Source organism: Pteronotus mesoamericanus, unplaced genomic scaffold (genome assembly GCF_021234165.1).
Source record: "Pteronotus mesoamericanus isolate MK-2021 breed Mesoamerican mustached bat unplaced genomic scaffold, CSHL_Meso_final contig_50, whole genome shotgun sequence".
Classification (NCBI taxonomy): domain Eukaryota; kingdom Metazoa; phylum Chordata; class Mammalia; order Chiroptera; family Mormoopidae; genus Pteronotus; species Pteronotus mesoamericanus.
The window spans coordinates 38,043,208-38,070,075 of record NW_026555186.1 but is presented as its reverse complement, the minus strand read 5'-3'; the positions used below and the strand labels follow the sequence as shown (position 1 = coordinate 38,070,075).

General features: G+C 35.5%; 1 protein-coding gene across 11 annotated transcripts in view; it reads left to right on the top strand.

Annotated features, from left to right (window-relative positions):
• The window catches only part of MEF2C (myocyte enhancer factor 2C), a 161,207-nt gene that overhangs the window by 17,864 nt on the left and 116,475 nt on the right, over window positions 1–26,868 (top strand). For 2 of the 11 annotated variants that reach the window (XM_054578586.1, XM_054578585.1), the window contains exon 1: window positions 870–2,805. The exons of the other annotated variants lie outside the window; for them this stretch is intronic. The gene's annotated coding sequence lies outside the window, so the exon portion shown is untranslated. Of the gene's footprint in view, window positions 1–869; window positions 2,806–26,868 lie in introns of those variants that run through there. 11 annotated transcript variants of the gene reach the window in all.

The following is a 26,868-nucleotide window of genomic DNA, read 5'->3' as shown; positions in this document are numbered from 1 at the left end:
GCTCATGTAAAATAGACTGCTAAGGATTTATTACATTAACTTTAGGCATTATTGTGATAAATTTAGATGTTCCTGCAAATGGTTTGTTTTGTCAGGACATTTGTGAATCTGGAAAAAAATGAAATTTCATTTTTACCACCATATATAAACATATCTTAGTATTCAAAATGTCAATGCATCTTTAAATTTTTTGATTCTTTAAAAGTTGTAGGTGAACCTTAAATGAACACCTAACACAGATTACCTCTGCCATATTATTAAAATGCATTCATGATAGTAGCAACCTCACTGGATGAAAAACAAACAGGCAAACAAATACATTATAGATACCAATCTGAAAGAAATACTATCTCAGATAGTTCTTGCTTTGTGACAGTTTGCCCTGCTTTCCTATAATAAAAGCAAGAGTTTCATCTTAGCTGTCCTGACAGCCACAACGGTGATGAGCCAGAAGCCTGAATAGTATTCAGATCTAGTTGTACTTGCCTGTAAAATCAACCTTCTCCTTTCAAGTAAAGCCTTGGGGCAGACGCTTAAATGTTGAGCCTACTCTTCTGAGAAAAGCTACTCACATCAAATAGTCTCAACAATGAAGGAGGAGGCTTTTTGAATCACACTGTCCTCCCGCATTAAAATAGTCTAGAGGCACAGTACAGGACTTGAGAGGAAATGCAACTAGTCATTGGGTTAAACACATACTGCTGAAAGGAATTTTTTTAAGTGAGGAAATAACTTTAATTAGCTAGATATTTCAGTATACTCCTATTGTCTACTCTTGAATATTCCATGTTTTAATTTTCCTAGTGTATTTTCCCTTCTACCTTTTAACATGTTTTAATTTGAAACACTATGTAACCTGTAGTAGTACAGGCATGCAATCGTGTCTTTTCATGGTGTGTGTACTAGTTGGTGTATTTTATCTTTGGTTTTATTGGGCGTGGTGTAATTTGGCTAGGGAAGGGAGGTACCCAATCTCTAGTAACCTTTCCTAAATCTTTAATATTAACTTATTTTTAAAACTTTAATGTAAGTAGTATCTTCCTTATCAGTCTCTATTTCTGCTTCCTGTGCAGCTGAAACTCTTCAGGATAAGTGAAGTCATCAGATATCGGATAGGGAAGCTTAATGCATTTGGGAAGTTGGTTTGGTTTACATGTGAATGCCCTGGATAAAATCCAGTAAGGTGTAGGAGAGAGAGAGAGGGAGGAGGGAGGAGGAAATCTCTGAGGAGGCTGCCGCCGTGGTAAATATTTCCAAACTGATTAGAAAGTTCATGGCCCCGCGATGAGGTCGAGATTTCGAATATAGTCAATCTTTTATTATTTTGTACATTAGTAACACTTGAGAGGCGTTTAGGCTAACTTTCTAGCCCTTCAACCTCTCAGGGCCGAAAACCGCGTATTCTGGGTATGCAGGAAAAGCGCACTGGAATCGAGTGCTGCAGACATCCTGGACAGTGGCTTCCACGCGTAAGTAACAGAGGAGCGCTCGGACGTTGGAAGAATGAAGAGGTTAACGCGTCCCCAAACGGGGGAAAAGTCTTACAAGAGCAACTATTAGGGTTGCGCTCCTATTGGTCAGAGGAAAGATCCCGATTTTAGAAGGACTTTCCTGCTGGCTGGCTCTCAGCGTCCCCGGGGAGCGAGCGCGCAGCACCGCCGGTGACTTGGTTTTCCGAGCGTCCTAGGCTCCCCCCGGCAGATAGCTGCGAGCCCGCAGTTCGCGGTGTTGTCTTCATTTCGTGCAATAAAGAATTGTCATTAGGTTTGCGTATGGCATGTGCCGTTACCCCGCCGTAAAACTAAAATTAGCAAAATGTCAGGAATGGAAAGATTGATTCACCAAGATGCAATTATCATTTAAAAGTGCTTGATTGAGGTACTGATGTTCAGTGATTTATTCTGCATACCATATACATAATTAAAGTAGTGTAGTGGAGTAATTTATCAATCTAGTTGAGACTGGAGGGGTGAGGAGCGAACTGCTGTACGTTTGTTTTATTAAAATGCTTCGAGGTCTAGTCCCGCCCCCCTTTTGCAAGAGTGAAACTGATGATTTCTCCAGCTCACGAGGAGAGTCAACGGTTTGGAATTGTGAGGGAGAGAGAAAGACAGAAAGGAAAGGCAGCGCGAGGCAAAGGCAAAAGCAAGGACGAAATAAAATAAAGGAAAAAAAGAAGACAAGAGGCACTTCATGGTTCGTGCTGCTTAGAACCCCAAGCCTGTGTGCTCGGTTTTCCCTGCCACCCGCGCCTCCCCTCCCAATATCCTTCCACCACTCCCCCCTACCCCCGCCTTTTTTACGCGACGTTTCAAAGGCTGTGAGCGGCTCTCCTTTTCCCATTCGTCTTCTGTCACTTCCTTCCTGGACGCAGTTTTCTGGACGAGTCTGGTTACTTTTAATCGGCTGGCCGCTGAGAGCCACTTTCCCCTCCTCCTCCTCCTCCTCCTCTTCCTCCTCCTCCTCCAAGTGGCTTCGACTCGCGCGCGAATGCGCGTCCCCGCGCGCGCCTCCCCCCGCGCGCTCCCTCCGCGCGCGCGCGCACATACACACACATCATCTCCAGCTCTCTGCTTGCTCTGCTCGCAGTCACAGACACTTGAGCACACGCGTACACCCAGACATCTTCGGGCTGCTATTGGATTGACTTTGAAGATTCTGTGTGGGTCGCCGTGGCTGCATGTTTGAATCAGGTGGAGAAGCACTTCAAGGCTGGACGAAGTAAAGATTATTGTTGTTATTTTTTCTCTCTCTCTTAAGAAAGGAAAATATCCCAAGGACTAATCTGATCTGGTCTTCCTTCATGTAAGTACCTCTGACATTTCTCGAGGAAAATAGAAATAGCCTGAGGTATTGTCTCTGAAATCTACATCAGTATATTCCACAGCACTGTGTCTATCCTTGTGCCTTTTTGGAGGCTGAAGTTGAGGGTTGTTGTGCATTCTTTTCGTTAGATTCCATGATTTCCTTGTCTTTTGCGAAAAGTAACTTTTTAGATGGTCTTATCCGTTTGCCATCAGTTATTGAAATCACTCCTGACTTGTTCTTGTCACATCAATGTGTTTAAAGTTTCATGAAGTTAGTTCACATCATTAGCATGTTTGATATGGTGGAGCGTGTAGAGCCTGGTAGATTTTAATTTTTCACGGAATGTTCTGTGACCTTGAAGTACATGCCTTAAGATTCAGCCTTTAGTTCACTGTGGAAAGATGCTCTTCTGAGTCTCCCCCAAGACTGATTTGCTTTGGGTTATGCTTCTGAGCTGCTAATTCTTGGGATTAGTTTGAGCTAAAGCATGGCTGTCTGTCAGAGAATACCTTTGTGCATCTCTTTCTCTTGCCAAAGTACTGGCTTGATAGAGGGCTTTTTAATTGGTGTGGACAAAAAGTAACACCCTGGTTGTGGCTGTCTATACATTTCACAATTAGTGTTGGCATTTCAGTATAGGTATTGCTGCGTAGGTCAAGTCAAATACATAGCTGTTTTAAAACAAACAAGGTTAAGTCACTTAAATTGCCTTCTGTTTGGACTTTGGATGAAAGTTATCAAACTCAGTGATAAAGTTTGGCACAAAGGAGGTATATATAGATATGGTACATTGTTTACAATATTATTAAATAGTATGCAAGTATTTATGTTTAATACTAATATTACCTCCTTCCCAGAATATGGCTATTAATTCTTAAAGGAAAATTATATCTCAAACATTTCTGACTATTCTAGGTCCAGTAGTTATTTTTTGGGAAAAATTATTTTTCTTCACAATTTAGGAATGTGGGTCTTTTGTATAAAATACCTTTATATGTAAATGCTGACAGTATAATAAGTAGAATCGGGCTGTCTGCCAGTTCTTTAACTGGTTCTCAGTGGAGAACTGCTTTGACACAAAGTGGGTTTTACTATGGTGAATCTGAAACTAACTCTAATAGTAACTGTCTTGTGAAATGGCTAGTGACTGCATATATTTTCTAAGTGCTATAAAGGGAACTCCAGCCGCCTCATTATACCAGTCAAAAAGAGTGACCAGCCTCTTTTTCACTGGCACCTTGCAGTGGAATTGTGGTTGCAGAGTAAAGATGTTTATGTAGAGTATAATAACTTCAATCCCTAGAGACTTGCTAAAACATGGAAATGTGACCACCTGTGAACCCCGTTTAACCTCTGAATTGAATACTAATTTTAGCTCTAAATCGATTAACAATCTCCAATTTGAAGATAAAACATCTTATTTAATTTATTTTAAAATAATGTCAGTTTTGGCTAGTCTTTGAAAACGTTCAGTATGTACCAATATGGTACAAGCAGTATTTTTGTTTCTTTACCAATTTCGGTTAAATATAATACTGTTAATAAACCGTAGTACTGTCTTCCAGTGTATGCATGAGATTATTTGTTAAGTTTAAAGAAGTTGTAGCTCTAAAGCAAGTGGTTCAGAAATTGACTGTTAAGATGAAATATACATATCTAATATCCTATCTCAAGAGGAAAAAAAATCTCTAAAATATCTTTCTCTCTTTGGAGGAAAGTACATTTGGCTACATATTAGACTACTAACTCAATTCTAAAAGTTTCTGTCAAAACAAACTTTAAACTCAATATTTGTTTGAAATATGGTCCCCCAGTCAGGTTAAAGAGACAATAGTTGGTTGTTATCTTTACTTTAAATTTTACTAAACTTTATAAAAATTTACTTTTTTTTACTAATATAATTCACACAGTTTTGAAGTGTCTGTGGCATATTTTCTAGTCTTCTTACTAGAGACAGTATTTCACTTCAATAATTACACTATTTATATTCTGAATCCTGTGTATGTATGTAGAATATAGTGAAACAATATTAAAGATGTAACTTTTATTAAATAGTAATTTGCTTTTTCAGTTAAATAAAAATGGGCACTTTATAATAAAAAGTCATTCTTCCACCTTTCCTGAGCTGTTCATACTTTAAAAGTATGCAATCACATATATTAACTGTTCAGTATAGAAACACATTAACATTGCATACATGAAATGTAAATGACAAAACTTTACTGAATCTTGCCTATTTTCTTCTTTGTAAACATTTTCAACTTTCAAAATTTGAGGGAAATGGTTCATTCCCATAGGGAAAAAGGGCCACCTAATGATTCAAAATTGAATCCTGAAAAAGCATCATGTTTTATATTTTTTATATTTCTGTAAATTTCTTCCTTAGCCCTCAGTTTACCGAATCAATAACATTACAACTAAATCCTTCTAATAAATGACTTACTGAATTTAAATTTCTTTTACACAAAAACAACCTAAATTATCTTCTTTGCATATGTTAACATTATATTTCAAAACTTTCTTCTGTTTATTGTAGTATATTTTGTGGTTTTATTTCCCAACTCTACATGCGGTATATTATGGGTCTTTGAAATCTCAGAAAGTGACAAAAAATGGGGAAATATCTGTGCAGCAACACTTGTGCTACATAAAACAACACCAAAAAGAAATAGTTATTAAACAGAGAACCCTGGCTTCAGGGACATGATTCAAAACAGCATGGAAGAATTTTATATGCAATTAAGGGTCACAGAGTGGACTTTAGAGAGATTGTTAATAAAGTTCTACTTATTTTTCAAAAGCACAACCTCTAAGAAAACACCACACAAATTAATAAAATTTATAAAAATGCACATACTCATTTTATGAATATAGTGATTGCCTGGACACAATGAAAAGATCTAATCGCTGATGTTCAGTCTGTGTGCTGCACGTGGAAGCATAGGTGATTAGGATCCCGGTCCGTAGCACTGTACATTAATCTCATGGGCGCGTGGATTGCCTTGCACTCAGTAAAACCTGACTGTTCACCGAGATCTGTCATCTTTAGGAAATCAATCCAGATTACAGAGGCGATTCACAAAACCAGGAGCGACAACCGGGTCTGTGCACCTTACAAAAGGAGGATTACCCAGTTCACGTGTTATTTTGATAGGTCAAAGATAAAAGCAGATTGTTGGGAAATGGCAAGATACTCCAATTTCAAATGATTGCTAGCTAAGTATACCACGACCCTGTTGCTTCATCATTATGAAGAGCCATTCGTACAGCGGAAAATTCAGTTTTCAAATGACAGGTTTAATATTGAAATAAGAGAAAATGTCCTTTTTATACATGTCTTCATTGCTTACATTTTAAGTTCCATCACTTCTTTATGAACAGACATCAAGTTCTGGCTGCTTATGGGAAGCAGTTATTATAGGCTTAATTGCAGTAGACATTTTCAGAGGCATTGTAGAGAGCACAAAACAGAATTTGCCAGAAATAAAACATACACTCATGGTATTGAGTAACTGAGCAGAAAATGCATGGTAGTCAATAGCCATTATGTTATTCTGTTACCAAGTATGTTCTTCATAAAAATGTGTAATTACATAGTTATAAATCCATACATTTGAAATAAATCTTTATAGGCATTTATTGGTCAAATTATATATATTTCATGAATATTATATAAAGATCATTCTGTACAACAAAATATGATGTTTTCAGAATTTATTTCAGAGAATAAAGTTTGGTTTATGCAATAACATTTTGAAAACCCCAACTTCTTACACATCCAACTCTACAGTAATTTCTTGCTTCTTTAAGAATTGAAGTCCTTTTTTACCCAACTGATGCCTCCTAGTGTTTCACACAATAAAACACTAATGAGTCATCCATAAATGTAAACATTGTATTTTCATTGCCTACGTCTTCTGTGATACATAAAATTAATATTTATGTGTTTAATTTTCTGTGCATTACAATAAGATAGGAGATTCTAGTGAATGAGATGTTTCATATGAGTGGATTTGTGACACACACTTGCAGGTTTTCTTTGAACATAACAATATCTTACTAAGTTTTAATAAGTTTATTATCTTCAGTTCTAGTTTATATATTCACTATTTATGTTCAGTCTTATTCCAAGTGAAAAGCGTAGGCAGAATAGCATAGCTTCCATTTTCTAGGCCTGAAAATTATACAGTTGTGTTCATTTGGAACTGTCTGATGAACAAATTGCAAAGAGACTAACCATGTAAGCACTAAAATATCTTGAAAGAGAATTAAAATTTTGCCTACTCTGTGTCTTGACACTTGCAAATTTCTTTGTAAAAGTGCAATAAAGAAAAATCGGTTTTAGAAAAAACAAAAGTAAAGATAAACGCACACATTTGCACATTATTAGAAAATAACAAAATAATACCTTGAGAATATACAATTGTATATAATTGAAGGAAGACTTATTAGAACATAACTTCTCATGACCTGCAGATTGTCTTAATGAGGTTGAAGTTAGTGGACACCAACTTCTGTGTGAGTTTTTTATCACTAGGATATTGGGTGTAGACTTTTGATATTCTTGCATTTCTGTGATTTCAAACAGCTTTCTGACTACTTAGGAAGACGGATACTTTAGCTTCTCAATATTTTTTCTTTAAAATATTTATGAAAAGGAGGTGGCATTCCCCTAGTGGGTCTTAAATTCAAAGGATGCACTCAAAAACCTGTAACATTCATGGGCTTCTTCCTGAATTATCATACAATACACATGTGCACAAAAATGTTCACAAATTTCTTCCATTAAGACAAGTGTTCTGAGAGTCCTGACTTCGACACTAGACTGTCTGAATGTAGTTCATTGTTATTACCTTCACGCGTATGTGTCACTTAGATCTCCTGGTTCAAACACAGCACATTTTACCAATATTTAAGTCTCATTTAAGATTTTCTAATTTGGTCAATAATACAGTGCTAATACAATTCTGTGCACGTTGGACACATTTCAAAGAATGTAAGGGGGTGTATTCCTTTCGTTCAAGGAAGCAAACATGTAGAAAGGGGTGGACCTTTCCCACAAGAGCCACATTTCTTCCCTTGGAGAATTGAAGCAAATATGCAGTCTGCAAGTGAATAACAGCATGAGAAAAAAATAATTTGTAATGGGCTGCTGTAGTTAGTAAGCAAAGGAAACTGTCAGATTTTTTTCTGAAAGCGGTTATTGATAACCCTTCTCACACTGAATGCTGAAAAAAGTCTGAAAGTTTTGTAATTTTAATATCATTTAACTTCTATAAAGTGAACTAGAATTAATTTTGCTCAAAACAAGAATTCAATAGTAACTATTTTACAGGCCTATTGAGGCATGAAGAGATAAAGGAGCTAGAGGTACCTATTCCCTACCTCTCTTTTTAAGAATGACTAGATAGTATCAATGTTCTTTTATGTTAGTTGTTTCCATGTGTGCAAATAAAGAAAATTCTATAAAAAGAGTACCATTGTAAAAAAAATAGCATTATAAAAAGATTATCCAAAATAGTATTATCTCACATTTCTTTGTATTACATTAATGTTAACTACAGGAAAAAAAAGCCATGTTTCTTTTAAGATGGATATTATGTGATACCTGCTATATAAATCCATGTTTTGGTTTCAGGTGGTGAAATGAGTAACATTCATTTGTCATCACCATAATGCATTTGTTGTATATTGTCATTTCATTGTCTAAGTTAAATCGCTGTGTTTATTTTAAAACTATAGTGGCTAGTGTAAACAAAATTCAAAGTACACGTAAAGAGAATCTTTTGAGGACATTATAAAGGAAATCGGTGATAATTACAAGCAATAAAAACAGTAAACCTATTACAGGCAGATTTCTGCAGGAATCATTACTCTTTAATAATGCAGACGTTATAGAGACTTTATTAATTCTTAATGCTGTAAATTTGAAATGAATGGAGCAATGTTGCTCATCTCGCAAGTGGTTGCTATTCGTGAAGAATGACAATGCAGATCTTCTAGTAATTATTTAAATAAAGTACCTTTAACTTGTTTTTAGAGACTGGAGAAACTGATCTCTGAAGCAATCCCCGATGAGAACCTGCTTTTTACAAATAGCATCCTGAGCAGGGCCTGGTTTTCTTCTTGTATCTTGTTGTCACAGATAAGATGCACATGAAGAATTCATATATATTGTTTTCAGATACTATGGATCTCTAGAATTTTGGTTTTTAAAAAATGGTGGATATGGTCCTTTGATAGAATGCAAAGTGTTTTTTAAAAAGAAAACAAAAACAAAAAACCAAACAGGTAACAATTACCTCTCTCTTTTTTTCATGTCTGTGATTCTTTCAGCGGGTTAAAATGATAAGGAAGAGAATGCACCTTTCCCCTAAACCCAAAGATAGGCAGCTTTGGCTTAGATATGCTTATGTATATTTCAAAATCAGAAAATAGATTCACTAATGTAGATACGTAAGGGCAGACAAGGAAATTAGTCTACTACTTAATATAGTAAACATAACTTTTCTTAACCTTCTAATTAATTGTTGACCATGCATGAGGTGTACAACCAAGGCTTATTATGGAAAGCTGGTATTATTGCTTAATGTAACATGAGGGAATTGGGATTTCTTTAAAGTAATTTTGAAGATGTGATTATTTAGCAGAAATATTCACTGGAGCATTTTATTTTTAGAAATCATGGTCACACAAGGAAGCCTTTATAGGACCGACTACCTAATTGCAGTCAAAATCTCTTTAATGAATGAACACACACACAGAAGAACACACATTTTAAGAATATAATGCCCCTATATTTTTCAGTTTTTGCCACATTCTTTATATTCGAACAGAACATACGTGTCTAAGCAGATGTTTTAAGTTATATCCTTCATGGAGGTGAGTCTGTAAATGTCCCATTTAACTTAAATGGCTTTGTGGGAAGGTAGTTTGAGCAGTTTAAAAAAGAGAAAAAACCCTTAACTTACTATAGTTTCAGCTCTTTCTCTTTAAAAACAGTAATTATACTTGGATAAAGAAAGTGAAATACTCTTTTAATTCTTTGTAACATCCAGTTTCTAAGGTAGAGCTCTGGTATAGTTTTATTTTTGAATATTCAGGGCAGGTACTGGCAGCAGAGCTGCAAAATGAAAACTTGCTGGCTGCAGACCAGATACATGCACAGTGCCACCTCATAAACTTCCCCTCCTCTGTCTCGGAGTGATTTCAGCCTCAAGCAATGTCCTTTTCTCCCCTTGTGTACGCTAAGGAGCAGAGGGCCTTCTTCCTGGGCAGTCACTTTGGTAAAGAAAAAGCATAATGTTTCCCTTCTTTAACCTGAAAATTCAGCCTCTTAAATTACTAAGACATTAACTGCAAAGTGGATTCACTGTGTTTCCTCTTTCTTCTCATATAGCAGTTTAGAATGCATAAAACAATAGGTGTAAGATAGAAGGAGACCTCTTCCCTACCCTCATCCTCCCAGCACAGGCAGGCCCAATCAGATGACTGTATTTTTTTGTTGTTGCTTTGCAGAGAAAAAAAATAATGGTTTCTTTTCAATGGTTTCTGTGCATTATATTCCAGCTATGTTAGGTCATTTTGTGATGCAAATTAACATTGTGTGTTTTTGTACTTATCTCGGAAAATAGCAGTGTTCCACCACAATATGTGGCATGACAGTAATTTTTATTGATAAACACACTTTTAATGATTGTTAGGTCAAAACACAAAGAAAAAAATATAGCCTTTAGTTTTCAGATTTGGTTTACGCTCTTCATTTGAAAGGTACAGTGTAAGTAGTGTGCTTATTACCGTGCAAAATAAATCAACTTCCAAATATCTGTATTAATATTCTTTGCATTTGAAACTGTAGTCTGAAAGCTCACACTTCTCCTTGTAAAATAAAATAAAAAATTGTTAAAACCAGTCTTTAATTACCAGTTACATTTTCAGTCGTTACCAATGTGATTTTTAAAAATCCTATTAAAAAATAATTTCTAGCTGCCATGGCTCCTTTCAATCATAGCAGAATTCTCATTTATGTGAAGTGTAGTCAGATTATTGCCAGCACACCTTTCTAAAACTAGGCTTCTCTGACAAAAATGTATAAAGTGGGAGCCCTAAGTAGAAAGTGTTACTATATAATATTTGTTTCAATTTCATTTTTATACTAAATTATTGATTTAGCATTATACAAATAGTGTTTAAAGGTTAGTTTAGTCACTAACTCACTAAACCAATTGTTAATTGCCTATATAAAATTTACCAAGTCAGACCAACAGTGAACTGTAATTTAGTTTTCTCTTTCAAATAGATAAAAAATATAATTTTAGTTATGTTTAAATATCAAGCAACTATTTTTCTTGTGGATGCAAGTGTTTCCTAATAGTGTCAAGAAATTAATGCAACATAGATCTTAAAATGTAAAGGCACTTCTAAGAATATGATCACAATGGCCTATTCTTGCCATTATGAGCAAGGTGTTATGAGCAAGGGCCTTACACCTGGCACAGTTTCAAGGGTCATTAACAAGGGGAAAAAATGTTAAACTTTTTTTGTGTATATTAATGCACACAGGAGTCAGTAATTTTTGACATTTTTTTTTTACAAAATTAGGCATTCTAGTTAAAATTCATATTCAACCATTAAAACTGCTTTTATTTAGGGTATGGTACGAGATTTCTTTATCTTCTTGGAATTCTCCTGAACTGTAGGATAATTTGAATCATTATGACTCGATAAATATTGTTAGACATACTGTAAAGTTCCAATTGTTTAATGTGTACTGGATGAAAATTTTTAAATAGAAGATGGGTTTTCTTGATATTTAAGTATTATAAAAACTATACCCGATTAAAGCATGAATCTCTTGGGAGGTTTCATAGTAGGTAATTCTCTGGGCAAGACTTTTTTAAAAAAAATTTAACTCTTAACCAATAAATTACCAAGTACTGTTCTTTTTCAAGGTGCCTGATTTCCATTCACATTTGAGGAACCTCATTAAGTTGTTGGGTGGTCTTTAAGGAAAGGTATTATGGTACAGAAAGTAGATCTTTTCATCCTTCTTTAATATATTAAAATGGCATTAATACAGACCTAATTCCATCAGGATTTTTTTTTCTTAACTAAATTAATACTAACAAACCTGGCTATTTAAAAAAAAAGTGTATCCATTTGTTCATTTCTGGTATTTATCCAAAGACCACTTAGAGTCTGTGTAGGTTACAGGTTAAGGAAATAATTTTGACTACATCTTTCTTTTTTTTTTCCACAGTTGAGTTTTTCTCCACTTACATAAACCAAAAAGAAATTCCCACAGTAACATTTATAGATTTGCACAGGCCCATGTGAAATACTCAGTCCCATTACTTGTTTCCCTACAGCCCTTTGGCTGAAATGAATGGGCAATGTCGCTTCTAGGACTATTTGATCTTTCTTGATTGGAGTTAGAGTGAGCGCTATGTGATTTTTTTTCCCCCTTCTCTCATTTTATAACTTCAAAAATCAAAGAATCTTAACCTCATCCTTTTTTCTCCATTTTTATTGTTTTTGGAATCTCTCCTGAGTTCTCTTCTTGCTTCAAAATATTTGGTATTGTGAGAAAGCAAGTGCACTTTTAACTTGTTTTGACTACACATTTGAGGTCATATAATTGTTTTAGGCGTTGACTTATCTCCTTACACTTGAGAGACAGATGTGGCCCATCACAGCCCATTGCCATCTCATGAAAGAACTCCAGACGCTGATCCTGAAACAGCAGACTACAGGATGGTGTCTTTATGAGGAATTGCTGACAGCTTTTAGAGTCAGTGGATAGTACATTTACGGCAAAAACGCACAGCATTTATGAATTTTCAGGAGGGAGTAGTGGTTGGATTAGTTGAATCAAGTTATGGCTTTCATGATATTCTGTGAAAACATCATATTGGGCCAAAAGTCTAAGGTGTGGTGAGTGTGTGTACACTTGGGGTGCATGTGTGGCGGAGGGGTGGATAGGAGGGAGAGAGCAGAGTAATAGACAAAAAGCATGGGAGGACGAAGATGACTGAAAGAGAAAGTCAGTTCTTCTGATTTGCAAACATAAAGAGTTTGTGAACCTCATCACCATTTTTAATATCATTTCTTTAATTGTACATACATGTGTTATATTATACATACATGTGCTGTTTGACGGAGTGGGCCGTAGTGATACAAGGTAATGGTTAAGAACAAAGACCAAACTCGGTTCAAATTCTTGCCTCCCATTTACTGGTTAGTGGCTTTAGGCAGGTTATTTAACCACCAGAAAGCCTCAGTTTCAGCATCTGTAAAATGGGGATATGATTACCCACTCTTAGAGTTGTACGTATTAAACAGGATGATACATGTAAAATCACAATATAAGTGGTTAATAATTAGTAAATTATTATCATAGCACTACAGCATATTTTATTTTATTTTCCTGCCAATGATTATCACTTAGAAATGCTTGGTAAGATAATTATTTTTAGTTCTTTTTCAATAATACTTATATTAAAATTAGGTCGCTATCAGGGCAAGTCTCTAATTCTGATGCTATGTTAGGCAAGAGTTAATTATCGCTATGTACACTAGACGTCTTCGAGAACATGAAACCCTTTCGTACAGTTAGATATTATTAACTAAATATTATTTTTAGAACCATATGGAACCAAAAAACAAAATTATTGTACTGCGAGTTTTAAAAGTCACTTATTGAAACTTTTGAATTTCAGATAAATTATTGCATAGTTTTAATAAAAGTTCAGTTTCGAGGAAACATTTGATGTGCATAGAATTATTAGGTGGTTTTAATAGTGAAAACAGCCGCCCCAGGAATTCTAAAGTTATTTTTTTCTCTAACTTTAGTATTATCCACTTTTGGAGGATATATTAACATTTCTTATATTTCTTATTACATAATTTTCATTGTATGCAATAAGGTTGATATAATTAATGAAGGCTGAGTGTCATCTTACTCTTCTTTTTATTTCTTTACATTTATGCTTGCAAATATGGTTTCTATAAACACTTGTTGAATAAATTAATGAATTGTATTTACTAGTACAGATAAAGTACATTTTTATTTGAATAGTTAAAAAATAAGTACATGACATTTCTTTTGTCATTTTTTAATCCAGATTTGAGGATTGTTCATTTTAATTGAAGTTTATCAACTTTGAGATGATGAACAAGTGAACTTATCCTAATTTGAGTATTTTTTCTTCATATGAGAAGAAATATAACATAGTCCAGAAAATGCAAGAAGTCTTACTTGAGGACTACACCTTTTGATAACACAAATTTACGTAAGATGTGGATGAAAATGGGACTATTTCTGGTCTCAGAATTAATTTACCACCTTTATGTTTTTATAGCCACCTAATTTCTCAAAGAAATTCATATTTTCGAGGATAGGTAATGTCGATGAAGCCTGCCCAGTTTAGAAAGCTTGTGGAGCTGCAACCTCTTGAAATTATTCTCATGCTCTCGAATAATGCCCCTCTAGTGTGCACCTTGCATTCAGCTTTCTTTTCTAGCCCTGTTTTAATGCCTGGCTAAAGAGTGCTCGGTACAAGGAATGCTTGCAGAGTGGACTTCCCTATGGTAAAACAGCATGGATGGCTCCCAACACTGCAATCAAGGATGCCTCTAAAAGCTTTAATTTAAAAAAATAATATTAATAAGTCTGCATGAAGATGATGGAGCCCTCTAAGGCACATGGGTTTAGAGAATTATTCCCATCTGCAACCCCTCCCTCTGCTTAGTAGCCCTTTCCAGGGTTATGATTACTGGAAAATGGCAGTTAATCACCAGATTTTTTTTTTCTGCAGCTGCTTCAGTCAGACTAGTAATCTATTAAACAACTTGGTCTCCAGTTTAAAATCTGCATTGTATACTGTATAGAATAAATTTTCATTGTAATCAGAGCATCCAAAAGAACTTTCTGATATGATTTATAGAAGCACATTTGTTTTTGTGTATGGACCTCTCTAGAGCTATTGAGCCAACTGTTTAAACAATATTGTGGTTAATCAGCATAAAATAAAATATTGTAGCACTATTGAGTGCAAGTAGCATTTACAATAGTCACATTTGCAGGATATTTGAATTGTGGCATCTCTAGTATGTGGCAGTATAACACCCACGTAATTCAAAACTTAACCCAGATATTTAAAACTTGATTTGAACCTGGAAAGGTTTTAGAAGTTTAGCATTCTTGTACCAGACTGCAGTAGAATGGTTTGGCCTCTTTTTCTAACTTAAATCTTATTACATTTGCAATAATTTGAAGAAATATTCCAAAGCCTAAGTCAATATTTAGTGCTAAGAGAAGACAAAACAGCTCTAATGTACAAAGGACTTTTTAAAAACACATTCTTATATGTAAAATTGACAGGCTACAAGAGGTGGTTGGATGAAGTTCATCGTGTTGGAAAGAATGTTTCAATTAAAGTTGAGCACTTTCTCTTCCAGGTCCTTTTTTTCTCCATTTTTTTTATTTGCTGTGCCAAGGTATCCATGTGCGTTTTTCCACTGTCATCTGGCTCATTCCCAGCAGATGCACACAATCTGTTCTGCTGTCACTAACAGGGTTCGGTTTATGAAAAGAATGTGTCAGAACATGCCACTATAGTCACTTTTACAGGTTTTTTTAAAGAGTAACTGAGAATATATGCATCGCCCTCACTTTATTGTACTCAGCCTTTAAGAGATTTCTAAGAAACTTTCTCAACATTAGTAGACCAAAATCGTTCTTTCAAACATATTTTTGACCAAATATTTACTTTCCATTAGAAATAAAATTTTAAAAGTTCACATTTTTAATGATGAGCAATATGTATTGTATTAGAGTCAATTTTTATAGGAATGTTTAAAATCCACCAAATATTTTTTATGAAAAATCAAATTTCCAATTACAAAATTTACTTCATAATCAGTAAATACATACATCTTACTAAAAACAAACCTACTTTCCTACTTAAATCACAGCTTTATTTTAAAATACTGTGATATACTACTTAGGATATGGACATATATACCAGTTATTTGACTTCAGAGAGCATATGGGTTTTTTTTTTTAAGTCTTTGATACCATTAAATTAAATCAAAAGCAATTAAACTATCTTATCCTATAGAGACACTTGATAAACTGTATACTCTCTGAAAATAATGTGGTATTTTTCTTTGTAGATGTTCACATTTTAAAAGCATAATAGGTAAATATTTCTGAACTTCATTTTCATTTGTTAAGGTGTCTCTATTCCTACCAAGTATTCTAAATAAAAATTCAATTTTTTGTTGTCTTCTACATAAAAAACAATTTCTCATGTTTTATATAAATGAAAAAAATTGAGCAATGGAAACCTGCATTTGTTCCTGAGATAATGAGATTAATAAGTTAGCAAAAAATTTGAAGTTTTAAGTATGTAGAGTAAGTATATACTGCATATATATATGCACATGCAGATAGATAATGGATACATTTAATATTTTGTATGCAGACCATGGTGTTTAAACATTTTCTAGAATCAAAGATTTAAAATGTACATAAATGCCAGTTTTAAATTTTTGAAATATTTTTGACATGAAAAGCAACTGAAAATTCAGGAAAATTAAGCAGTTTCATCAAAGTTATAATTCACGAGATAAAAATGAAGATTCAGAAACTATATTAATGAATACATACAAATTAAACAATTATATGTAAGTAGTTACTGTATTTCTTAAAGAAAATTTATGAAATACATTTTAAAGCATGATTTCTGTCAGAATATATATTGTCACATAGACAAGTAAGCAATACTCATATACATTAACAGACCTTTTTGAAACAACTTTGCACATTTTAGCAAGAAAATAATTTACTTGGACTTTATTGGCTTTGTTGCCACATCGTACAGATTAACTGCTAAATTATCTTCACTAGAGTTGTATCAAATGATTTTTGTAGTAAGTTTTTTAATTCCTAAAGAAAGATGAACTCTTTTCCTTATATTTTAAATATAGAAATGTGTACGGCTGTCATAAGTTGATTTTGTAATTTTTTTGATGATGTATACAAGGTATATATGTTTAAGAGGAGTGATAAAGGACATTTCTGGAATTCACTTTCTCCTGGCAATATGTTAATTTATCCATGACTTTATGTGTCAGATAACTTTACTTTTTATCTACTCTGTAGGTATGTGAAATTGTTTAATTTTTGGTAATCCTGAATATTTGCTCTTGGGATAAAAAGTCTACTCTACACCAAGAATCACAGGTGGAGAACTGAAAAAAATGTTGGGTAGAACCCCGTGGGGTATGAGAGCTCCCTACTCTTCCACTCACGGCCATCAGCAGTGGGGAGGGGGAGATTTGCCCTGTACGTGACAAAGCAGTAGTCTTTACCTTGCTAATTTACTATGCCAGTGTTAGGGAAACAGTCACAGGTACTGAAGAACAGTCAGAATCTTTTCTTTTCCTCTAATTTGAATATACATATGCAACACCATTTTGAGACAAAACTCCATAGGTAAACTTAATTTTATTTACCCTGAATGTAATCCTTAAAATCCTCTCCTGTATTTATTACTCAAAGTGTTAATACAATCCTAAACTTCATTGAGGGGTGAGGGGGAGTTTACTCCTATTAGTGAGAGTCACAGACCTAAACAAATATTTGCAAATACGGTTTACCTTGTGGGACATTTTTAAATACCAGATCTTCTAAAATGGTAGACTCTTTTATTTATAACACCTTATAATGAAATAACCAGATTTTTTTTTTGAATTTTATTTTTAAAAGTTAGGGAAGAGTGTTTTTGAAACTTGAAATTTTCCTGGTTCTTTAAGGTATGAACGATGGGGCCAGTTTATCTCAAAAAAAAGTTTTTTTTTTTAAATTTTGCCAGTTGCCTCAATTTCCAACAAGGGCCCCACCCTCCTTTGTGGTTGGGAGGTAGTGCTTTCTTTGCATTTGCTTAGTCACAGGTCTTTTTGGAACAAAGACAGACTATTTTTGTGAATCTGTCCCCAAAATATGTATTATTCATAGACTGTGAAGCCCATCAAAGAGTCTTACTGCACGGGTAATGATAGGTTGGACGGCAGTGACCAGAACGGCTTTCTTTAGGGAATTTAGACAGTCTTATCCTTTCTCCATCTGCATCAACATATGTTGACCAGTTGGTTTTCAATTCTTGCTGGCTTGGTGGTTGGAAGTAAGACTGATCTTCTATAAATATAATTGATATTTTCAACTACGACTTAGAAATTCCACTTTTATTTTATCCAGCAACACTACTCAAGATTTATCTCTAATAATTCTCATAATTTTTATGTTATGTGTAAAACTTTGTATTGTTAATTAGAACATGTTATTAATTACATCTCTTTCTACACAATAACAATCCCAGCTAACACTTTTTGAAGGTTCACTGTATATTTGGACACTGTTCTAAGGGCTTCAGGCTTTAGACACATTAACTCATTTATTCCTCAAAAGTTAATGAAATAGGCACTGTTACTATCCCCATTTTACAGATGAAAATCTAAGACAAAATAGTTTAAGCATCTTGCCTAAAGTTATCCACTTTACTAACGGCATGGCTAAGACCTCAGGCGTAGTCGGGCTCCAGAGTCTACTGTTTCACCAACTAAGTCAAAATCTCACACACATTATCTCAGCAATTAGACAAGCAAAAGAAAATGACTTAACCATAGAAACTTAAATTCACATGGCATCTTGGGGAAAAGTATTCAATAACCCCAGAATGACATGTTTAAAATTATGTTTGTGTGATATGTTTATATAGTTTTTGTAAGAGAAGCAAACTAATTCTTCTTGGTCTATGATACAGTTCAACATTGTTAACCTAGAGGGAATATATATATATATCTGGAAAAAGTCCAGCCATTGATATGATGAGAATGGTTTGTGTGGCAGCGATTTAACCTGGCAGCCAAGGAGAGTGGACTGGAATGCATGGGCATGAACAATGACAACTTCACTGTACTAGTCAGTGGAGGTGGTAGATGCCATTGTGTGAGCCTGTGTACTGTATGGCCATCACATTCAAAATAACTGAGCGACCAGAGCAATGAATCTGTATCAAATTTTGCATTAAGCTTTATCCTCCGTGGAAACTATTCAGATGGTTCAGAAATCTGCAGCTATGGGCAACTGGTAATTGGCAGCTTCATCACTACAACTTGCCCACTCACACCTCACGTCTTGTGCAGAGTTTTTTGGTGAAACATCAAATCACCCAGGTGACTCAGCCCCTCTACAGCCCAGATTGGGTGCCCTGTGACTTACGGCTTTTCCCAAAACTAAAATCACCTTTGAAAGGGAAGAGATTTCAGACTATCGATAAGATTCAAGGGTCAACAGATAGTAATTGAGAGAACTGTGTGAGGTCCCAAGGTGCCTACTTTGAAGGGGACTGGGGCATCATTGTCTTATGTACAGTGTTTCTTGTACCTTGTACCTTCTTCAATAAATGTCTCTATTTTTCATTTTACATGGCTGGGTACCTTATGGACAGACCTCATGTATGGGTCATGTTTTCTTAAATAAAAATATTAAATGGATTTCAAGGGTTATTCAGTTAATTTAATAAGTACAGGTGGGTATTTTGGAGAATTTGAATTCAAGCATGTCTTACCTTTCTCTTTGTAATTGAAAAGTAAAATAAACCACAACAAAACCCTTAAAACCAGAGATATATGTGGAATAAATAACCCACAAGTTAAAACAACTTGGATTATATTTGAAAACTATCAAATGTTATATCGAGTTTATTCATCAGATGTATGGCTTTTAGTTTTTAAAATGAATATTTCTGTGTTCAGTAAAAGGACTTTAAGAAAAGAAAAGAAGCCCTGGCTGGGTGACTCAGTCGGTTGGAGCATTGTCCTGTACAGCAGAAGGTTGGGTTTGATTCCCGGTCAAGACACTCATTAGGCTGTGGGTTTGAGCCCCAGTTGGGCGCATAGAGGAGGCAACCGATAGATGTTTCTCTCGGGTGAGAATTTTAAAAAAGGAAAAGGAAAAAAATCACATTTAAAATTTTTACTATGAGAAATAATATGAACCTTCTCGTTCATATTAGTTTTCTTGTTGTTGTTGGTTTGTTGTTTCTTTTTTTTTCCATAAAAGCATTTCTGTGCCCTTGACTAGCAGTAAGGACAGAGAGGCTGGTCAGAGATCAAACAAGACTCAGATACTTACGAGTTACCAAATGTATATGCTTTGGACTTCAAAATTAATAGCTACCATATCTTTAAAATCATGGATTCCTTGCCAAATTTCCACAGTGAATTTTAGTAACTACATTTGGTTCTACTTTATTTTATACTGTTGAAGAGAAGCAAATGCTTATTGGGATTACCGTGCAAACACCAAAATAACCTGTGTTCTCTGTATTTAAAAATGCTTTTTATTAGAAATGTGACTTCACAATTTAGGAATTAGATGTGTAATTTGAAATTAATTGGTTGCAATGATAAATAGCTTCCATGTCACATTGTGGCCTATTGGCAAAGGGAGTTTTGTTTGCTTTATGCAATATTAAGTGCCACTGGTAATGCTCAGTGTTCATTTCTAACGAACCCACTGAAGCTAATTATGTCTACTTCCTAATGTGATTTTGACTATATTATTTGAATTCCCTCTTTGGAACCTTCCAAATGTAAAGCACACTCTAAAGACTCCACAAAACACCAGATCTATATTTAGTATCCATTTGAGTTCTAAATATACAGGAAACAAGTATTCACTATAAAGGCCTGGATTGCCCAAAGACTGAGGAGGAAGTCATAGCTGTGGGCTAATTCTATAAGAAATAATTACATAAAATTATTAGTAATATTTCCAGAAGGTCGTGATGTAGCTAATACTGCATTTTGAAAGCCTTTTTAAAACGTTTTATTATCCAAGGACTAAAATCAACTAACAGTTTTCCCAAACAATCCATTCAAAAAATGCAAACTGTAACTGATCTTGGGTATATATGTTCAGTGAAGAGTCCTTCTTATAATTATTTTTGAGCAGTGTTCTCAATCCTGGCTATATGGGGAGCTTTTAAAAAATATTTATGTCAAGCCTTGGCTGGTGTGGCTCTGTGGACTGCGTACAGGCCTGTGAACCAAAAGGTTGCCAGTTCAATTCCCAGTCAGTGCACATGCCTGGGTTGTGGGCCAGGTCACCAGTTGGGGGTGTGCGAGAAACAACTGATGGGTGTTTCTGTTGCACATCAATGTTCCTCTCCCTCACTTTCTCCCTCCCTTCCCCCTCCTTCAAAATAAATAAATCTTTAAAAAAATATATTGATGTCCAGGTCCCACCTCAAGATTTAAATTAAATTGGACTGCCATCCAGGCATTGCTGTTTCTCAAAGCTGCCTGGTGATTTTAGTGTGAAGCCTGACTGAAAACCACTATTTAGAAGAGAAATGTAAATCTGGAACTTTGGTCATACTACTCCAGGTTAAAGAAACAAATGAGCATATAGCTTGAAAACTATCTTGGGCAAGTGCCCATAAAATATCTGTTGCTGTTCCCCAAAACTTCCCCTTTTACATCTGCTACAAATTTATTAATCAGTCAGTTCATTCAGTGAGTATTTAATAGGGGGTGGCTTGCTAGATGTTAGGGATACAAAAGTGAAAGATGGAGTCTCTGCCGCCGAGGGCTTCAGTCTGATGAGGGCGATGAACACGCCATATGCAGTTATGAATGTAATGTGATAAAAGCTATACTGCAAGGTATGTTGTAGGTAAAGTGGATACTTAACTGATGGAATGTTCAACCTTTTCCAGGAGCTAACCAGTCAGGTCAATCTTCAGTAGATGAAGGGACACCTAAGGCAAGCCTTAAATGATGAGCCAAATCCTGGCAGTGTTCTGGGAAAGGGAACTTTTTTATTCATCTCCCCTCTGACAGCATAACAAACTTTTATGAGTTTTTTTTAAATGAACTCCCATATTCTCAACTTTGCCTCCACATTTGGAGAAGCTGCCCAGGCCTTGTCCAGGACTTTAGGTTCTGTTGAAATTGAGGGCAGCTGATGAAGCTATAAGGATGGTACCAAAAGCAGGAAGAGTCTAGTTAACCTCCTTTCCATTCTCTGGTATGACAGAAAACCTCCCTATTATGGATCTGGAGGTGACCTCAAGGACTTGCTTCTCTTCTACTCCCACTCACACCCTATTTCCCAGACACAGCTGAAAGGAAGGAGGGCCTGATCCAGGCCCTCCCCTGCATTTCACTGTTTTGACAAGGATGTGGAAAAGTTAGGAATGAGGGAGAATAGCATCAACAGGGAAATACCACCACAAGAATATTTGATACAGTGAAGACTCAACATTTGTTTCTTAGAAAGAGTAATAAAAAAATACAAGTGGTATTTCTCCTTTTTTGTGTTCTCAAAAAGCAAAACAGATACATGTACGTTAGGGATGTCATGCCCTTAGGAAAAACTCTTGTGTATTTTTATGTTTTTTAAAGATTTTGTTTATTTACTTTTATAGAGAGAGGAAGGGAGGGAGGAAGAGAGGGAGCAAAGTATTGAAGTGCAAGAGATACATCGATTGGGTTGCCTCTCGTTCACCCCCAATGGAGGACCTGGCCCACAACCCAGGCATGTGCCCTGACTGGGAATCAAACCAGTGACCTTTTGGTTTGCAGGCCGGGACTCAATCCACTGAGCCACACCAGCCAAGGGTCTCGCTTATTTTTAAAATGAGGTATGCTAATAGAAGGGAATAAACCTGTAAGACATAATAAACCATGGCCTTATAAGACACATAGAATCTAAGAAACTGAACTTGTTTGTCCTATATTGCCAAACTTACAACACACACACACGCGTGCACAAGCTTCTGTGTGCATATTGGAGGACAAAAAAGGCCAGACATGACTCAAAAATAGATATATTAGTTCCACAAGGTAAAAGAAATATACTGCATTATTTCATAGGAAGCCTTACTATAAAATGAGCCACATCCAGTTTTGTGTGTGTTGGGGTAGGGGTGGGGTTAGATGGTCATCTTAATCACATAATGCAATAAAATTCCAAGTCTATAGACCACCTTACCTCCACAGACCAGATTCTTCATTAAATAAGCCCAGTTTCATATTGGGAAGGACAAAGGGAACTGGACTGTGCTGCTTGATTATATCATTTCCCAGTGACTGGAGTAGAGAATTAAATTAGTTATGAAAGACTGAGAAATTTGATCTAATGGATTTCCTTTTTTGGAAGTCATAAAATGTACTGAATTTGATCTCAAATAGATAATACATTAACCTCACACATGCAATTAGAAAATTATCACCTTGAGTAAATTAAGTATACAGCATTGAATTCAATTAGTGTATTATTAGAGATTTACAAGTCAGTAAATATCATAAGGTGAGATTTATTTTTTTTAATGCAACTGGAAACCTTCCAAAGATTCAAGTAATTTTCAAGCCCTTGGAAGCCCCCAGTGCTGGTTTTGCAGGAAAGGAGCATATTTATTAGGACCGTTTTAATCTTTGAAAGGCAGAGCTTTCTATGATTGCAACTTACAATTTTATTGAGTCAGCAAGGTTATCCAGATGAGTTTTTCTCTCACATCTTACAATAGCTGAGAAGCTCTTTAATGGCAGTCAGTTCACAGATGGATAGACTAGTAAATATCAAGAATATACTACATCCACATAAGATAATGCTACAACATACCTGTATTAGGGTACATACTTGTATATTTCTAAGAGAGTTTATTACCATGGATTTCAAGATCTGGCTTCACGTTCGAATTCTTGGAGAGCTTTTAAAAAATAGCAATGGTCCTGACCCATGTGGCTCTGTTGGTTGTGTGTCCTCCAGCAAAACACAACGTTGCCAGTTCGATTCTCAGTCAGGTCACATGCCTGGTCATATGAGCCAGTTGGGGCACATATGAGAGGCATCCGATCAATGTTGAAAGTCAATATTTCTTTCTCACATCGATATTTCTCTCCCGTTCTCCTTCCCTTCCCCTCTCTCTAAAAATAAATAAATACGCTCTTTAAAAAAAAACACAACACTGCTGGGGAACCAGCTCCATGATTCTGATTTCATTGATCTCGGAGGGGTTTACATGTCATTTTTTTTAAGTCTTTTGAATGATTCAAATATGCAATCAGAGTTAAGAACTTCTGTTAACATTCAAAATCTTTAGGACTTTGAATCATCTTTAACACTAAAGTGAAGTAAATAAAAAACATTAGCATTACTTCCCTTTTAACTATAAAATTGAGAAGAAAATAAATTGAATTCTTAAGTTATAACAGGGAAATTGTCTCTTCCATAGAATCTTGCTTTTCCCAGTTTATGAGACCAGCTGTATTATTCCAGTTTCTAAATTATTGGCATTTCTAAAGATGAAGTAACAGGGGAAGTGATGAACTTTATAAATAGACTGCCTGAAATATTTGGCATGAGGGGTCAAGATGTAGGCGAAGCTAGAAAAAGACTTTAGTTTATGTATTAGCCAGCGGCCAACAGTTGTTAAATTTCCTAAATTTCCTTAAGAAAAGGAAGAGTAAGAATCTCTTTAAGAACATATTTTTTTTTTTTCTCCAATGTGTAGTCAGTAAAACCCAGAGGGGAAAAAAATGTACCTTTCAAGCCAAAATTAGGTCATGCCAACCACAGCAAATTGGAAGCTCTACTTAAAATGTAGTCTTGCAGGATTGCTGTGGATCATCTTAATGTCACGCACGTGGTGGGGCCGAGGCTTCCAGATCATGATGACTGCGGGGCTCTGCTGAGCGGGCGCTGCTCACTGAGTCTAACCACCCCAGCCGGGCTGCCTTTGGCACACAGATAGGACCTAAGTTTGTGTCTGAAAGGTATGCCCTGGAATATAGCAATTTTTAAGATGATAAAAATTACAGTTTATTTAAAAAAAAAAAACCCTCTAGAAAACAAAACACAGTTCATTTTGTTTTACGATTCCGGAAGGGGAAGAGGTTAAAGGAAATGGAATAGACAAATCCAGAAGCATGGTGAGCAGGCATGCCATCCTGGTGATTAGGAAAATGTTGCCAAATAACTAACCTTACCATTAAAAATAGAAAGAAACCTACAAAGTAATAGTTTAATTCATTTATTCACCTGCCCACATTAGAAGTGGCGGGATTGTTCTTTTTCCAGCCTTGAGGGATGTGGAAGAAAATTAGAAGGCACTTCATTCATTTCATGGGCACTTAGCAGTATTAGAAATTTGAATCTACTGTAAAATGCAATATATTTCCATTATGTAAAAGAAACTGCTGCTTTTTCCCTACCTGCAGAACATAGCATTTCATTGGTGTTTCTATTCATTATTTGAAAGTTGAACTGGCCATAAAAGTGTAACTTATTTCCATTACATAAAGGAAATTTATACTCTTTCCTACCTGCAGAAAGTATTTAATAAAATGATAAGGCCTATAAGGTTTTAAACACTCTATTGTGGAATGCACTAGAGAACTTTATCAAGTTTTGTAAGGAAAGTATTAGTGTCTATTATAGTACCCCATGTGTTTGTTCTCTTTTGAAAGAAAAACAACTAATATATAACTGGTTGAACAGTGTGGAATTCAGTCCTACCAAAACAAACAAAAAGAACTAAAATGTTTGGGCTGGTTCTTAAATAAACATATATTTGCAGCTGATGGCTTTGTGACCATTAGCATCACATCTGTGTCATATCTGCACAAAGAAGTTTTTCTCTTCCAGAGCAACTTTCCAATGTGTCCAATTAATTGTATCATCTAGTTTCCAAGTTATTGGCATCTCTTAGGACAAGGTAGCAGTGGATATTTAGTATTCTATATGCTATGAATCAAACTGGAATATTCTGTAGGAGTTTGAAAAAGTAAATGCTTTTTTTCTATTGTAGAATACTTTATTCTTCAGTTAATTACTATAGCATTTGCATGCTAAATGACATTCTTTTTCTTTTTTTCTTGCATGCTGGTTCTATAATACATTCTTTGATACACAGGAAATAAAAGACCTAATCGGTACTGCATGAGGATTCTGAAAATACTTCACAGAGGAACAAGCACTTGAGCTGGATCTTTTATTTATTTTTTTTTTAAGATTCCATTTACTTATTGTTAGAAATGGGAAGAGACAGAGAAAGAGAGGGAGAGAAATATCAATATGTGGTTGCCTCTTGCATGCCCCCTACTGGGGACCTGGCCCGCAACTCAGACATGTGCCCTGACTGGGAATCGAACTGGCAACCCTTTGGTTCTCAGGCTGACACTCAATCCACTGAGCCACATCAGCCAGGGCTCGGGCTGGGTCTTAAAGGAAGAGCATGAATGTGTCATGTCTTGATGTCTTTCCTTTGGGGTAGACTCCAGCATACCTCAGCGTACCCAATAACACAGCCACAACCCCAACACAAATAATTTGTGTTCTAAAAATCTGTTTTAAAATTGAAAAACCCAGGATTTACTTTACGTGGAAAGAGTTTTTTTAAATGGTTAGTTTCTCACGTTGTATCCACAACAGCCCATTGTACAGTTACAATAAAATGTTCTAAAATAGTAGGAAGCCATACGGGTGTTGCAACACAAATAACTGGATTAGATTGTTTCAAGTTTCCTTAACCAGTAACTTGGCCAAAACATTCTTTGACATGGCAGGTGGAAGTTTTGTGGAAATAATGAAAACCATTTCTAAGTTTCAAAATGTAGTCTACCACATCCAGGCCTCAGAATCATACGCAGCGTTTCTTCAAAGGGCAGCTTTTTCACCACCACCTTCCTGGGAAACTATATTTAGATGTATAGTGAAGTTTGAGGGTTATTGCTTAAAGAGGGCAAGTGTTCTTAGTTTATAATTTCTTTTTAAAATGGCTTTTTTTCTGTTTCTTAATGCATATATATAATAAGCATCACTCTAAGTGTTTATTAGTTATTGGTAGCTGACATGTGGAACATAGGAGAAAGTGTTTGCCCCAGGGGACGACTGAATAAAAACTGAGGAGGAGGATAGAGAGGACTGACAAGGGTGTATGCACGATGAGAGTGCCTGAGACGGATTTGACTAAACTAGAACTGAGA